Here is a 14,033-nt window from a genome sequence, read left to right as displayed (position 1 = left end):
AATCATACCTTGGACCCTGCAATGCACTTCAATGATTTCAATGAAGGCAGTCTGGAAACGAGGTTAATATACAAATTGGCACTTCTTGGCCATTTTCATTTACAAGTTCCTATTGAGGCATTGGTGCCTCCCTGGGAATTTAGCCATGCCCCCCAGGGAAGCGTACCCAACAATTTGAAGATCTCTGGTCTACACCTATCGAGCATCACTTTTCTTTCTGTCTTTCAGTTTTTTTACTCCTCTGTCCAAATTCTTCTCACTCATTGCCTCCCCTTCTCAGCTGTTTTCTCACTCCATAATGTTTTGGTAAGAAGGTTGTCATCCATTTTTCCCTGACTTTGCTACTTCAATGACCTTCATCATTAATTTTTCTCGCCACTTTACCATTATGCTCCTCTCTTTCGCACTTATCATTCTTCCATTTCACTTCCATAAGCCTGCACTCATTACTTCTTAAATCTCCTTCTATTTGATCATCCTTACCTTTTCCCCTCACCTGTGTCTTTACCCTCCCCAATCATATATTTCTTCTCTCTACTCACCCCTCTCTCTTGAACCTCCTCTTCTACTTCACAGTGGCCTTCCTTTCTCAATCTCGCTCTTCTGTTCTTGTTCTTCCACTTATTTATTCTCCCTCTGTCTGCTCTTCTCAATGTATCACCTCTCACATATCTTGATACTTCTACGGCAATGGTTTTTGCAAAAGGGCATGGGAGCGTGATGCCCCTCCTGCTGTCAGCCGTGCAGGAAAAATAAAGTGCCAAAGAAAATATGTCATTGCCATTTTAAGTTTTCGACATGCGGACTTCTGCAGCCAGCCGACCCCAAGCCGAGAGTCATACGTGGCATGCCCTGTACTTTTGGAAGGAGGTGGTATTTTATGTTGAGCTTTAGGAGAGAGGGATGGTTTACTTTGGGGGTTTTGAGGGAGGGGTTTTATTTTGTGTTTTTGGTGAAGTGGTGGGGCACCTCACTCGGCCGTCACTTTCAAATCTCACCAGCCCCACTGTACTTTTGCTCCCAATTCTTCCATCAATTCCCCACCCTGTCTTAATTTATTTCTGCTCTCTCTTCTCTGCATAATTCCCTTATCTACTCACACTTCATTTCAGTTTCCTTTCTCCTTCCTCTGAACCCAACATGCATCAGACACACAGACCCAGGACAAAAAGCTGCTGGGGATAAATACATATAGATCTAGACAGGCAGCTAAATAGGCCAGAATACTGGGTTTATCAGATAACCATAGAAAGTCAAGAATGGGATTATTAGAGGCTAAATCTGGTGGAAAATCAGTAAACACATTAACAGGGATGCATAGTGACTAGGGACTCATGCACAAGGAAAGCTCAACAGATTGATAGGCTAAATATCTACAGAACAGCAATCGGACAGTCTTTATAAAAGTCCTGATTAGGACAAATCAAACTGTCCATTGTCTAAGTAATGAGAAGAATGTCAATGGTATGATCTAAGTCTTCAGATCCTAATGGAGGAGTGACAAGCCCCATAATAAACAATTGGGTGGAAGCAGGATAATAGGCACCCAGCTAGATGGTGTGGAAAAGTGCCAGACATATTTTTGCAGAAGTGTACACAGACCAATATATTGAGAAATTAGTGAAAACTCCAAACTCTGCAGTACTAACTTTTTTCCCCGACACTGAGTTTGACTACACCCAATCACAAATAGATATGTATATGTTTGTTAGGAAACTCAAATTGTACAAGTGCACCACAATAGAGCTTTGGGAACACTGCCACCTGACACTGATGATGAGAGAGCCTTACAGTCAGATAGCGAGCTGCGAAGGATACTAGAAAGCTTAGAGGATGAGGATCCACCAGACCTAACCCAACCCATTGACTCACAGAATAATACCCAAATACTTGTAAGCCAGGGAGAGGCCGCCGTAGAGATCAGAACGGAGCCTACAGCTCAAGTGAAGACCACAATTACCAAGAGATAATATTGATTTATTCCATGAGCTGGTGAACCAGGATATGTTACAACTTCTTAATAAACCCCCGGAGAAACAAAATCTTACCCCAGATATGAGAGTTGCACTGACAGACCTGCGTAATGACAAGTCTATTGTCATTAAACCCTCTGATAAGGGTGGGAATATGGTCCTCTGGGATAAGAAAAGATACATACAAGAGGCCATGAGACAACTATCAAACACAACATGCTACAGTAAAGTTGACCACTCTTATCTTACGAACTTGCAGAGTAGGGTACATCAGTACATTAGAAACTGGGCTAGTGACAAACTCTTGAACTGGGATGAGACTAAATTTCTCATCAATGAGAACCCTACAACACCTACCTTTTACCTTTTACCTAAGGTTCACAAAGACCCTATACAGCCCCCAGGCAGGCCAATAGTGTCCTCGATCAACAGCCTCTTAGAAAATGTGTCCCATTATGTAGACCATTTTTTAAAAGATTATGTAAAAGAACTGACTTCACATATTGAAGACACTAAAGATTTTCTACAGAAGATAGACCACATCAATTGGGAGAAACACTTCTGGCTTGTCTGTTTAGATGTAGATAGCCTTTAAACCTCTATTTGACACACGGATGGGCAAAGAGCGTGTGAACATTTCCTAAAATCCAGAAATGTACACCTTGAAGTACAGGAACAGGGCATAAAATATAGCATCCTCATAATGATTCGGTTAGGAAAACATGGTATCTGACTTCCAGATGAAAAACAGGTCTGGCCAGCAATCTACGTTAATAAAAAGTGGCGCTGAAGTTTGAAAATCCAACATACATTGGCAATCCACCTCCTTGCATGGCTCAGTTGGCCATTCCTAAGAAGAACGTTGCTTTGTGCATCAAGAACATATTGCATAAAACCTGTTATAGCAGCAGATTCAAAAGAGGAAGCTGCTACTCAAGCAAGCAGTTCTGTGGCCAAAAGATTGCTGTACATCATAGAGAATGGAGATAGAAATCATAGATGATAGACATGATTCAGTAGTTACCAAACTCTTTCATATTACATTTGTTTTAGAATAGGTACTAGATACCTATTATACCTATACCAATGCTTAGATGAGAACCACACCACACTTGGAGTGATTACCAATCAAGATTATTTCTCAGAATAGGTCCATTACAACTTCAACTTACCATCAGAGTTTTGCTTTCATAGTTATATTCCTCAACTCATCTAATACCTCAAGAAGAACATAGTCAAATAAATGGTGACACATGCAGCACCTCGCAGGCGTGAGAGAAAAGGAGGATGTAGATATGGCAAATGGACACAAGGGAGCAATATAGATACAAGAACATTCTACACTGGCTTAAGATAAGAGGCTTAGGTGCAAGAATATAGATAAGCCGGTAGGCTAGATGAGCGCAAAACATAAATATAATGATAGGAAGACGCAAGCATGTGAATGTAGTGGCAGACACATATGATAAAACCCAGTCACTAGAACAAGGGGGCATGAAGTACACAAAGTTGCATGATGGTCACCAATAATTGGAGGAGAATAACGTGAGTTCAAGGTACACATACACAAGGACATCACCATGCCTATACACAAAGACTTAATATTGGTACATGGATAGCTAATAGGGGAAGCAGTTAAACTGTTGTTGGTACAAAGGCACACAACAGAGGCAAGCATGAAACCAATGGTAAAAAGACAAAAGACCAGTCACAAAATACTCTAAACTGTACATGCCTCGAGGAAAGGTAAAGACACATTCGCATATAGGAGTGGAATAAGACATTTAAACAAGGAAAATCACAAAGTGCCAAACAGGATAGAAATAGGACATGGCAAGCAGATATGGAAGGTTCAATCACATACCTGAGGAGGGAACTCTCACAGCTTCATAAACTCACAGTTGATGCAAAAGGACGCTTTTTACACAGGATGGATTGAATTAGACCTTAAACCAAAGTAAGATAGGCAAGTGTTCATAGCACCTACGCAAAGAAATAAGAGAACATTTCACTGTACCATATTGTACAACATCGTTGCCCTGACTGTACCTTAGCACAAACAACCACACCCTGAACTATATTATCTGTGTAATAACTAACTAATCATTCCCTTTAGCCTACACTATTTAATATCACTTAGCATTATAGCTCTCTAAAATGCAATGCCCTTGTTAAACAAAAGCCTCAAAAAACCATACCAATACACACCAAGAAACCTTACACCTGCAACAAATCATATCATGTAAAACAGTACATCACCATATAACTCCTCTCTACACACTAAATTGTAAAGCACTATGCACACAACCATATACATTCTCATAACTCAACTAAGCACCATACAAAGTATACCACAGCCCTGTATAAAACACTGAATTTCACCACAAAACACTACACTGTGCAACACACCAGTCTTGGAACCATCACTGAAGCAATGTTACACCACTGACTTCAAAACACCACCCCCTTTCTACATGAGACTCTACAGTGCTTCATATACAATGCTATTAACTTACCATCACATTTCACAACACTCCATATTACCACAGCGCAGCACATTACACAATACATGGCAGTTGTAATTTACAGCATCTAGCATTTAAGAAATGGCAGGAGTGTTAGATAAAGTATTATAATAAAATAATCGCTTGTTTTCTTTTTCTTCTTCTTTCACTTTTTCTTGACAGTAATAATATTAAATATAACAATAATATTATTATTAACTAGCAGCCCGTCCCGCCGTTGTCCGGGTATGAATTGCTGCCAGCCAGTTGTATATTGTTTTGTAGGATTTCGTTTTGATAGCATTTCTTGTCTGTGACAGGCCTGTGAAACGCTCCAATTCACAGTGCACTGCTGATGCACTTAAGAGTGCGTGTTCAGTAGTGTGTGAACTCGAGTTTCCCTACTTTATTTTTCCTTGCAATATTATATAGCGCAAACTCGACAACATGGCATGAGCACAATTTACATTAGAGAAAAACACATTCATTTGTGGTAGGCACAGGGAGACAAAGCGATTTGCCTGGAATCACAGGATGTTGAGCTGATGCTGAGATTCGAACGTAGCTCCCCAGCTCTAAAGTTTGCAATTCTAGAACTTGTTGCGGGAGGTGTGTCTAAAAGTGTATGTCGGTGCTGGCCATCAATGAGAGAGACCTGTGCATTTTTCAAATGGGTGGTGAAAAAATATGAGTATGTTGCTGGAGATGTGGGCCGCCGTGCCACCAATGTACTTACCGGGGGAGGGTAAACACCCATTATTCCGCAACTTTCTTTCCGCATACCATCACTCCGCATACTTTTATTACGAAAGTACCATGACTCCGCAATGCCATTATAACGCATGGCTTTACATTTTATATGCTTTTACCACGCATACATTTACAACGAAATTCGTTGTAAATGCATGTATGGTAAAAGCATGTTTTTTTAATGTTTGGATAAGGTAAGTATGGGTATAGGGGTATATGTTTTGGGGTACTGAGGTATATGTTTTGGGGTGTTTGGGTTTTTTAAGAGTTCAGATATAGTTTAGGGTTATGGGGTACAGGGGTAGTTTTCGGGTTTAGGGATAGGTATGGGTTTTGGGGTACAGGGGTATTTTTAGGGTTCAGGGCTAGGTTTGGGTTTTGGGGTATAGGGGTATTTTAGGGTTCAGGGGTAGGTTTGGGTTTTGGGGTACAGGGTTATTTTTAGGGTTCATGGCTAGGTTTGGGTTTTGGGGTACATGGGTATTTTTAGGGTTATGGGGTAGGTTTGGGTTTTGGGGTACAGGGGTATTTTTAGCGTTCAGGGCTAGGTTTGGGTTTTGGGGTACAGGGGTATTTGTAGGGTTCAGGGGTAGGTTTGGGTTTTGGGTTACAGGGGTATTTTTAGGCTTTAGGGATAAGTTTGGGTTTTGGGGTACAGGGTATATTTATAGCGTTAAGATGGGTTAGTGTTTAAGGGTGTTGGGGTATTTTGAAGAGTAAGGGTGGGTTATGATTATGGGGTGCAGGGGTATTTAAAGGGAGCAGGGTGGGATTAGCACAAGATATGAGACATGGCATGAAGGGCGGAACGTACATCACGCCCCCAGTGTTTGTCACGCCCACAGCACAACGCAGACACGCCCACAAGGAACTACTTTGCTGGCACTGTTCTTTAACCTTTTAAATGTATATAATGGGCGTCTGCATAGCCTATGTCCTTCTGCTGCAACTGCCCTTTCCAATGCTGTATTGGGTGTTGCGATTGGTGCTGTGGTTCCTGAGATTACCCGCCTCACAGGTTTGGGCTCTCTCTTTATTATATTAGTATGGATAATATTTATAATTATCATCATCACTATACGAATTATCATAGTATATTAAAAACTTACTTCACCATAACTTAGCTTACAATAAAAAAAAACTTAAAGGTAAACTTTAGGGGAAGAGCCCTAGCCAGAAATTGCCTTTTGGATCCCTGGTCTGTGGCTCCCACCCAGGACAACATGCAGGGGCCCAGCAGTGGACCACATGGACCACGAGGTAGAGGTGAAGTGCCTGGTGAGTTGGTCAGTATGCCGGCCCTCTTTAAATTCAGCTGAAGTTTCAGCCATGCCAGTACATCACTCCTGACTCTGCTGTAGTCCGCCTCACCACTTACATTGGTGGGGGCATTGCTCAGCCCCTAAAAACTCCACACAGATCAACCAAGTCTTACTCCGATATGGCCCAGCAGTGGTGATTTTAGCTGAGCCTACACTGGACAACAACGGCTGGTGGGATTGAAGCTCTCTGGCTGCCCTCTTGGGACCCTGCTCTGCAGTGGCAGCTCAACCCGTTACCCATGCGAGAGGACATAGCTGAGGAACTGTAGGTATCTCTATCAGCATACCGGGACACCAAGATGCTGATAAGCTGCACTAGCCCTTGCTGTGGGATTATTCCTTGCTTGACTTGGGGGTTACATCCTCGGACCTGCAGCACTTCCCATCAGGAGGCTGGGCCCTGCACTGGAGCCCACATCAACCATCGATCTTCAGCCAGAGGCACAGATGAGCGGGCCCCTGACTCATACGGAAGCACTGCACTGCCATTGGAGGCAAGACAGGCCCCCCTACGCTCCATGCCCAGTCGGTGCACAATTCACTTGCCCCGAAACCTTGGTCTCAGGTCGGACCACCAAAGCAGCCTGGGGAACCGAGGTCCATAACCAGAAGATCCCATCCAGGCTCTCACTGAAACATCCCTGGATCATCTAAGACACTGTTGGGCATCAGGTGCCTGGTACCCACTCGCCCCGCACTGCTTGCATTGTTGCCTGCACCAGTTGGGAGAGAGAGCCTGTGCAACCCAGACTCAGCTGCCAGACATGCAGAGCCACCTCTGAGGTGAGGGACCAGACCAACTAACTGTTGGGGTGTTTGCTCTGACCCGTGTCCCACTGGCACACTGCAATACCTTCTGAGAAACACCACAGCCCCATACATGTCTAGAACCGGGCCAATAGAAGGTCAGGCACACAACACACCCCAAAGCACACCCTGGCGTACCGACCCCCAAGACTCTGGCCCGTTTGCTTTGAATCTAACTGAGCCATGGGAGCATGGTTAGGGGAAACAACACAAGGACTGCTCAGTAGGCAGTATCTGGAGGTGTACTGCAATAGGTGCACCCCCAAAATGGGATGGCTTGGCGTCTAAAACCCAGGAGGCATTGTCCTTTAACCATCCATTACCTTTACCCATGATGATGACTAATACCCTGAAACCGGTCCCAGGATACTTGATTTCGGTCAAGGGATGTCCTGGCCTGGCAGTTCGGGCTGGACTGTTCCCATGAGGAGCAGGGGCGAGACTGATTTGCATATTGCTGGGTCAAAACTGGGGTGGCATGGTGAGCAAAAGGCAAAAGAATGATAGATGTAACCCAGATCTCCTGACTGGGGGTAAGTGTTTCAAAAGTTTCAGTACTCCGTCCATCATCTTGTTGTGCTTGCTATGTCTGCCATAAGTAGCTGTCGGTATGCCCAGACGTGGGTTCCTTATTCGCTGTGCCACTGGAATCAAGCAAGCGTGGCTGATGAGGGATAATACCCCAAAACCAGTCCCAGAATGGTTGTTACCGGTCCAGGGATGACCTGGCCTGGCAATTTGGGCTGGGCTGTTCCCATTGGGAGCAGGGTCAAGACTGATTTGCATATGGCGGGGCACACATCGGGGTTGCATGGTGAGCAAAAGAAAGATGAATTTAACCAAGACCCCTTACTGGGGGGGAGTGTTTGAAAGGTTTCAGTACTCCTTTCATCATCTTGTTCTGTTTGCTATGTTCGCCCTAAGTGGCCAAGGGTATACCCAGACGTGGTCCCCTTTCTCGCTGTGCCACTGGATTCAAGCTGGCCAGGTTGATGATGGGTGGCACCCTACAACCGGTCCCAGGATGCTTGTTTTTTGCCCAGGGATGACCTGGCGTGGCAGTTCAGACTGGACTGCTCTCATAAGGAGCAGGTTGAAGACTCATTTGCATATGGCTGGGTGAAGACTGAGGTTGCATGGTGAGCAAAAGAATGATGGATGTGACCCAGATCTCTTGATTGAGAATGAGTGTTTGAAAAGTTCCAGCCCTCTTTCCATCATCTTTTTGTGTTTGTTATATTCACCCTTAGTGGCCAAAGGTATTCCCTGACTTGGGTCCTTTGTTTGCTTTGGCACTGGATTCAAGCTAGTCTGGTTGATGAAGGCTGATTCCCCAAAACCAGTACAAGGATGCTTGTTTCTGGCCCAGGGATGACCTGCAGTATTAGAAGACAGTGGTCCAAAGACTAATAATTTATAAAGTCACAATTTTGTCAACCGTTTCTTAATTTACAGAGTGAAGAAATCTCACAACGCAACAGATATCGAACATTCAACAGTGGCGATTTATTTATTTTCTACCACTCTCATATGATATAAATCAACAATTACAATACATATGGGTCAAACTGATTGCCCCCAGGGGAGCGTGCAAAATAGAAAGATGAAGTAGTGCTCAGTGATAAGGGAAGGATAGAGTTGTATAGTTTGTGACATAAAAAAGCACTTTTTTGTTTGTACACTAGGGTTAATAAATACCCCTATATTCAAACCTGGCCATAAGTCAATTCATACATAAGTTTGAGTCATTATGTAACCTATATATTTAGTCATTAGAATGCACAAGGGAACGACAATATGTAGGTCCAGGTAAGTTATCAGAAGAGCGTCGACGTTTCGACTCGACTTTTGGCCTTGCGGTGGATTAAACCTGTGCCGTGCGAGTCTTCATCAGGATTAAGGGTGGGCAACCATATGTCGTTTGATGACCCTATAAGACAAAAAATGTTCTAAGTGGGCTGTTGCGTATAAGTTTAAAAAGAAGAAAGAAAAAGATCAGGGGGTAATAACTTACCCTGACGTTGCCAGAGATTCTGTTCTATTTTTTCATTAAAAAAGTAGTATTCAATTGATGTAAGGTCCTAGAAAACAATATATTCTAGTGAGGACCTGGGAATTAAAACACCAACCACAATATGATTGGAGGAGGATAGGGATATTACCTTGGTGCTTAATTACCCTCAGGATGATTCACTCTTGAAGTTTCCAATAAATATCAAAACCTATAAAAAGGAAGAGATATGTTGGAGTGACCGAGCTCAAGGATTACTCATTAAGATCATCAGACTACCAGGAATTGGAAAGCGTTTCTACCTGTATAATTCTACGCTGTGCATTAAGTTCTCCATCCCAATAAATCGATACTCCACAGTTTCCAAAGTCGATAGGTTAAGGCTGAAAGGAGGGAAGCAGGGCAATACTTTAATATTCATTGTAACCAATTACCAAAACTGTTGGACCATTGCACATAGCAATTATCGGCTTACCTAGTTTCAATAGGAGGAGGTTGAGGCAATTAGTACTCTGTAATTCTCCTGTATTGGAAACGCTGCAATAATAAATAAGTTATTATAGCAATGGACAAACTCACCTAACTTTGCGTTCCATTTATATGCGGGATATCAATGATTGTTTATACGAGATTACTCGGTAGTCTCAGTCATGGAGCGCTGTAAAAATCCAGGGCAAATATTGATAAAGTTAGGTTACCCTATAGCCTTCTGTTTCAACTAGTAAGATAAATAGTAGTAAGATAAATAGTTAAGCAGCGCTTACCTAGTGCGTTCATTCAAATATGGTGAACAGATTGCCAACAGGTTTCCTATGTTTCCGATAATGATTTCAAAAGATGTTCTGTGCCGCCACCATTAGAAAACTGTAATAATAAAGCGTGCCCAAGTTAGAAATTTCGAACAAGCTTTAGCAGGAGACCACCCCACCTCAGGTGATGAGCGGGACCCTACCCTGCTTTATGGTAATTTAAAAACGGCGGGTGCCTACTCCGCAGTTTGGGAGAGTGAGAGCGGGTGCCCACCCCCAGCTTTGTGCCTTGAAATGGTAGCCTACCCCGTATTGCAGCCGCGGAAGTAAACACTGAGGGCCGCCGCCCTGCCCCCAGTGACCTGGAAGCGAGGGAAAGCCAGCTCAATTGCAGGCGGGGCCGGAAGAGAAGCGCCGGCTGAAAAGACCCAGGCGGGAGCCTACTCCGTGCTGGGACGTTTGCAGGAGAAAAGCAAAGGGCCTAGGGAACCTTCAGGCATGGCTCCCGCAGCCGCTGTGTGAGACCTGCATGGTCCTGCTCCTGCCTACCGGGTGAAGAGGGAAACGCGCAGAGAAGCCTCCGAAGGGCTGCTGCTGGGGTTGGCGGGGCTCACGTAAGCTGAGGAGAGCCCCGCAAGTGCAGCAGACAGTGGAGAAGTGAGGCGGAGGGGGCCAGAGGCACATTGCCGGTGCCTGCCTTGCCGCATTAGGGTCCCCGCACTGCCATCGGAAGAAGGAGACCAGAGGACGCACCACCCGACAGAGGAGCCGAGTCTCCAAGTAGTCCTGGTGAGTGGGGGGGCGCTGTTGAGGGACTGCGGGTCCTGAGAGTGGCCCCCGAAGTGCCCGTGCTGGTCTCTCTCCACAGCGGCGCCGCAGATGCGGGCCGCCGCACCTATTGGTCAATTGTTTTTATTCCAGAGTCCCTGAGTGGGACTCCAATGTGCACCTGGTTGGTACTGGCTTATTTCCCAGCTGCCCCGTCTGACAGTGGGCAGCTGCAATGTTTGACCACATTTAGAGTCCCAGAGAGGTTCTCAGGGGGGCATGCTGGTGCCCGTGCTCATTTTCACATCTGCCCAGCAATTAGTGGGCAGCTGCCACGTTTAGGCCAGTACTTTGTGTACTTTTGCTTACGGCCTGTTTTGGACCGCTGGATTTGCAGGGGTGAAGATTTCCACAGCTTTGGAGATTTGCAGGAGAGCTGTAATGCAGAAGACGTTCGGCTGGGTTGTGGACACGTTCAGGTGAGCCGGATTGCTGAAGAGGATCCATCCTCTTCAACGAGTGGGTAAGCCAAGCAGTGCCTCGTGGATTAAGTGCGGTACCGTTCGGCATTTGAGCCGCATGGAAGGCCAGTTGGCCTGGGGTCAGTTCCTAATGTGTTTATGCCCCATGATTCTTGCATATTTGCGCTTTTACGTAAGAGGTTGGTGTATAATGTGTGATGCTAATGTAGGTTTATGCATAATGTGATTCATGCACAGGGTGATTTAGGAATCCTCTGTTTTACGTTGCAGGATCTAGCTCTCTATTCAGTATTTCACCAGTTGTTACTGTTTGTGCTCTACCTTTACTATTTGTACTTCAATTTCCATGTGGCCCTGTCTTGTGTATATAATCCCCTGTAAAGACTGCCCAGTGGCAGTTGTGTGATTACCATTGAATGTGTTTTATGTTAATACAAAGGCAATTTTTTTTTAAATAACCTTGTGCGGAGTTCCTTTTATGGTGTGCCTAGTGTGTTGCTGCTGTGTGTGTGTTGCACAACCGCTTTACACATTACCTTCAGGATAAGCCTGACTGCTCGTGCCAAGCTACCAAGGGGGTGAGCAGGGGTTATCTTTGGAGTGTAACTCCCTTGCCCTGACTAGAGTGGTGGTCTCTGCCTGGCTTTGGTGCAAGCCTCAGCCAACCAGAGATCCCATTTCTAACAGCTTTTGTATCACATTTTCACATGTATATATAGAAGACTTACATACTTCACTGTGACAAAACACAAAAGATTGGTATATGATAACGGTTAGAACATTGAGTGACAATGTTTGACAATATAACTTGAACATAAACAGTCCATATACAAGGTGAATTCTCTTTCTACATCACACATATACAACATATATTTAGAGGTACTTTGCACCTTTTCCCCGTTTCGGACAATCGATAAGTCAGGCTATGGTCAATAGGTCAAAGCAATAGTCAATAATATGAAGTATGAAACAAATATGGGCCAGTTGGTAGGTGAGGGTTAAATGCTCAAGCAACAGTACCTTGAAATTGGCAGCCAAGTCCTCAAGATGGCTCATAGGCACATGACTATGGGGATATTTGGCCTGACTCATAGGCACACAACTATGGGGAGATTTGGGTTGACTCATAGGCATATGAGATATTTGGTCTGACTTATCAGGATTTTGGACCTGTACCACACTCAATCCACGAGGCAGTGCTTGGCTTACCCACTGGTTGAAGAGGATGGATCCTCTTCAGCGATACGGCTCACCTAAACATGTTCACAACCCAGCCGAACGTCTTCTGCATAACAGCTCTCCTGTAAATCGGCAAGGCTGTGGACATCTTCACCCCTACAAATCCAGCAACGCAGCAAACTCCATTCCTGCAATGCCTCACTGCTCTCCTGCGAATCTCCTCTGCAAATCCTGAAAAGCAGCTTCCCTGCAACACAGCAGCACCTATAAAGAAAAAATATGGTTAAGTACCATCCTTACGGTGAGTGCATTAATGGAAAGCGTATCTACTAAAGACTTGTTTTCAATGATGCTGAAAGTCAGAAAACAGGGCAACGCTTGATCATTGAGATATTGTGTGTATTATTTAATGTGCATAACGAGACCTTGGCATTAGCACCCAGTGACATTCTTATGTGCCATCCTTTATTGTGCTGTATTCTGTAAATCCAAAAGCACACTCTTGTGCACCTTGTGCCTAGTTTTGAACAAACAAGGTGCACCTTAGTGTGTGATGTGAAAACACAGTATAACTCCTGCCCGGAGTGCCACAACTCCAAGGGTAACAGTTGATTATTGGAAGTCTGCGCAACAATAGATTCATTATCATATAAGTGCCTGTACGTACACATGTTAAAGGCAGGAGGGAATCATTCATGACTACTTATTTGTTGAATAATCTCTCTGCTTGTATTTGCAGTACATTTCATCGTGCACTGCATTACAGACATATCATTACGAAGTGTTTCAGGGCTGAGAAGAGCCATACATACGACTCCAAGAAGACGGTGGCTGAGCTGGAAGGCCTGCAGGTCTCTGTTTGTCATTTTGTCCCAACCTCCCTTCCCTTCTGGGGTGGCAGTTGATTCAAGATTACAATTTTCAGATTAGACACCATACTGGGAGAGATAGGAGGTCCTGCATCATCTCTGCTGACCAGAGCCCGGTGAGTGGCATGACAGTGTACAGGCTAGTAACATCTAGAGTTATGTTTTGGAAGGTGAGATGAGTGGCTACACCCTTTACGCAATGACCGCTAAATTGTGCCACCAATGGCAGATAAACATTGCTAGCTTAGCATCTCCCATGGCCTTCCATAGGAATTTGAAGACATGGTTATATTCTCTTCTGTAAGTGTTCTTCTTTTGGATGACTTATTTTCTGTTGGTAGCATCTTGACGCCTTAGGCCAGGGCATAGCACACTTATTAAATCTAAAATCAATCAAATGAAAAGGAAGTTCTCCTCTAAACCTATGCCCTTTATCTAAGAGAATGCAGATACAAATGAACAGGACACAAACAAATCACTGTGTAGATGTATTCTCTAGAAGACTGTCTCGAGAGGAGATATTTATTAACATTAACTCCCATTAAAAAATGGGTGTTAGGTCTCTGGAGTAAGACCAAGAGGCAAAGTGGTGCTAAACCATTTCTCTCTCATGCAGCAG

The sequence above is a fragment of the Lissotriton vulgaris genome, chromosome 2_1 (genome assembly GCF_964263255.1).
Source record: "Lissotriton vulgaris chromosome 2_1, aLisVul1.2, whole genome shotgun sequence".
Classification (NCBI taxonomy): Eukaryota; Metazoa; Chordata; class Amphibia; order Caudata; family Salamandridae; genus Lissotriton; species Lissotriton vulgaris.
Note: the sequence above shows the minus strand (reverse complement) of the source record.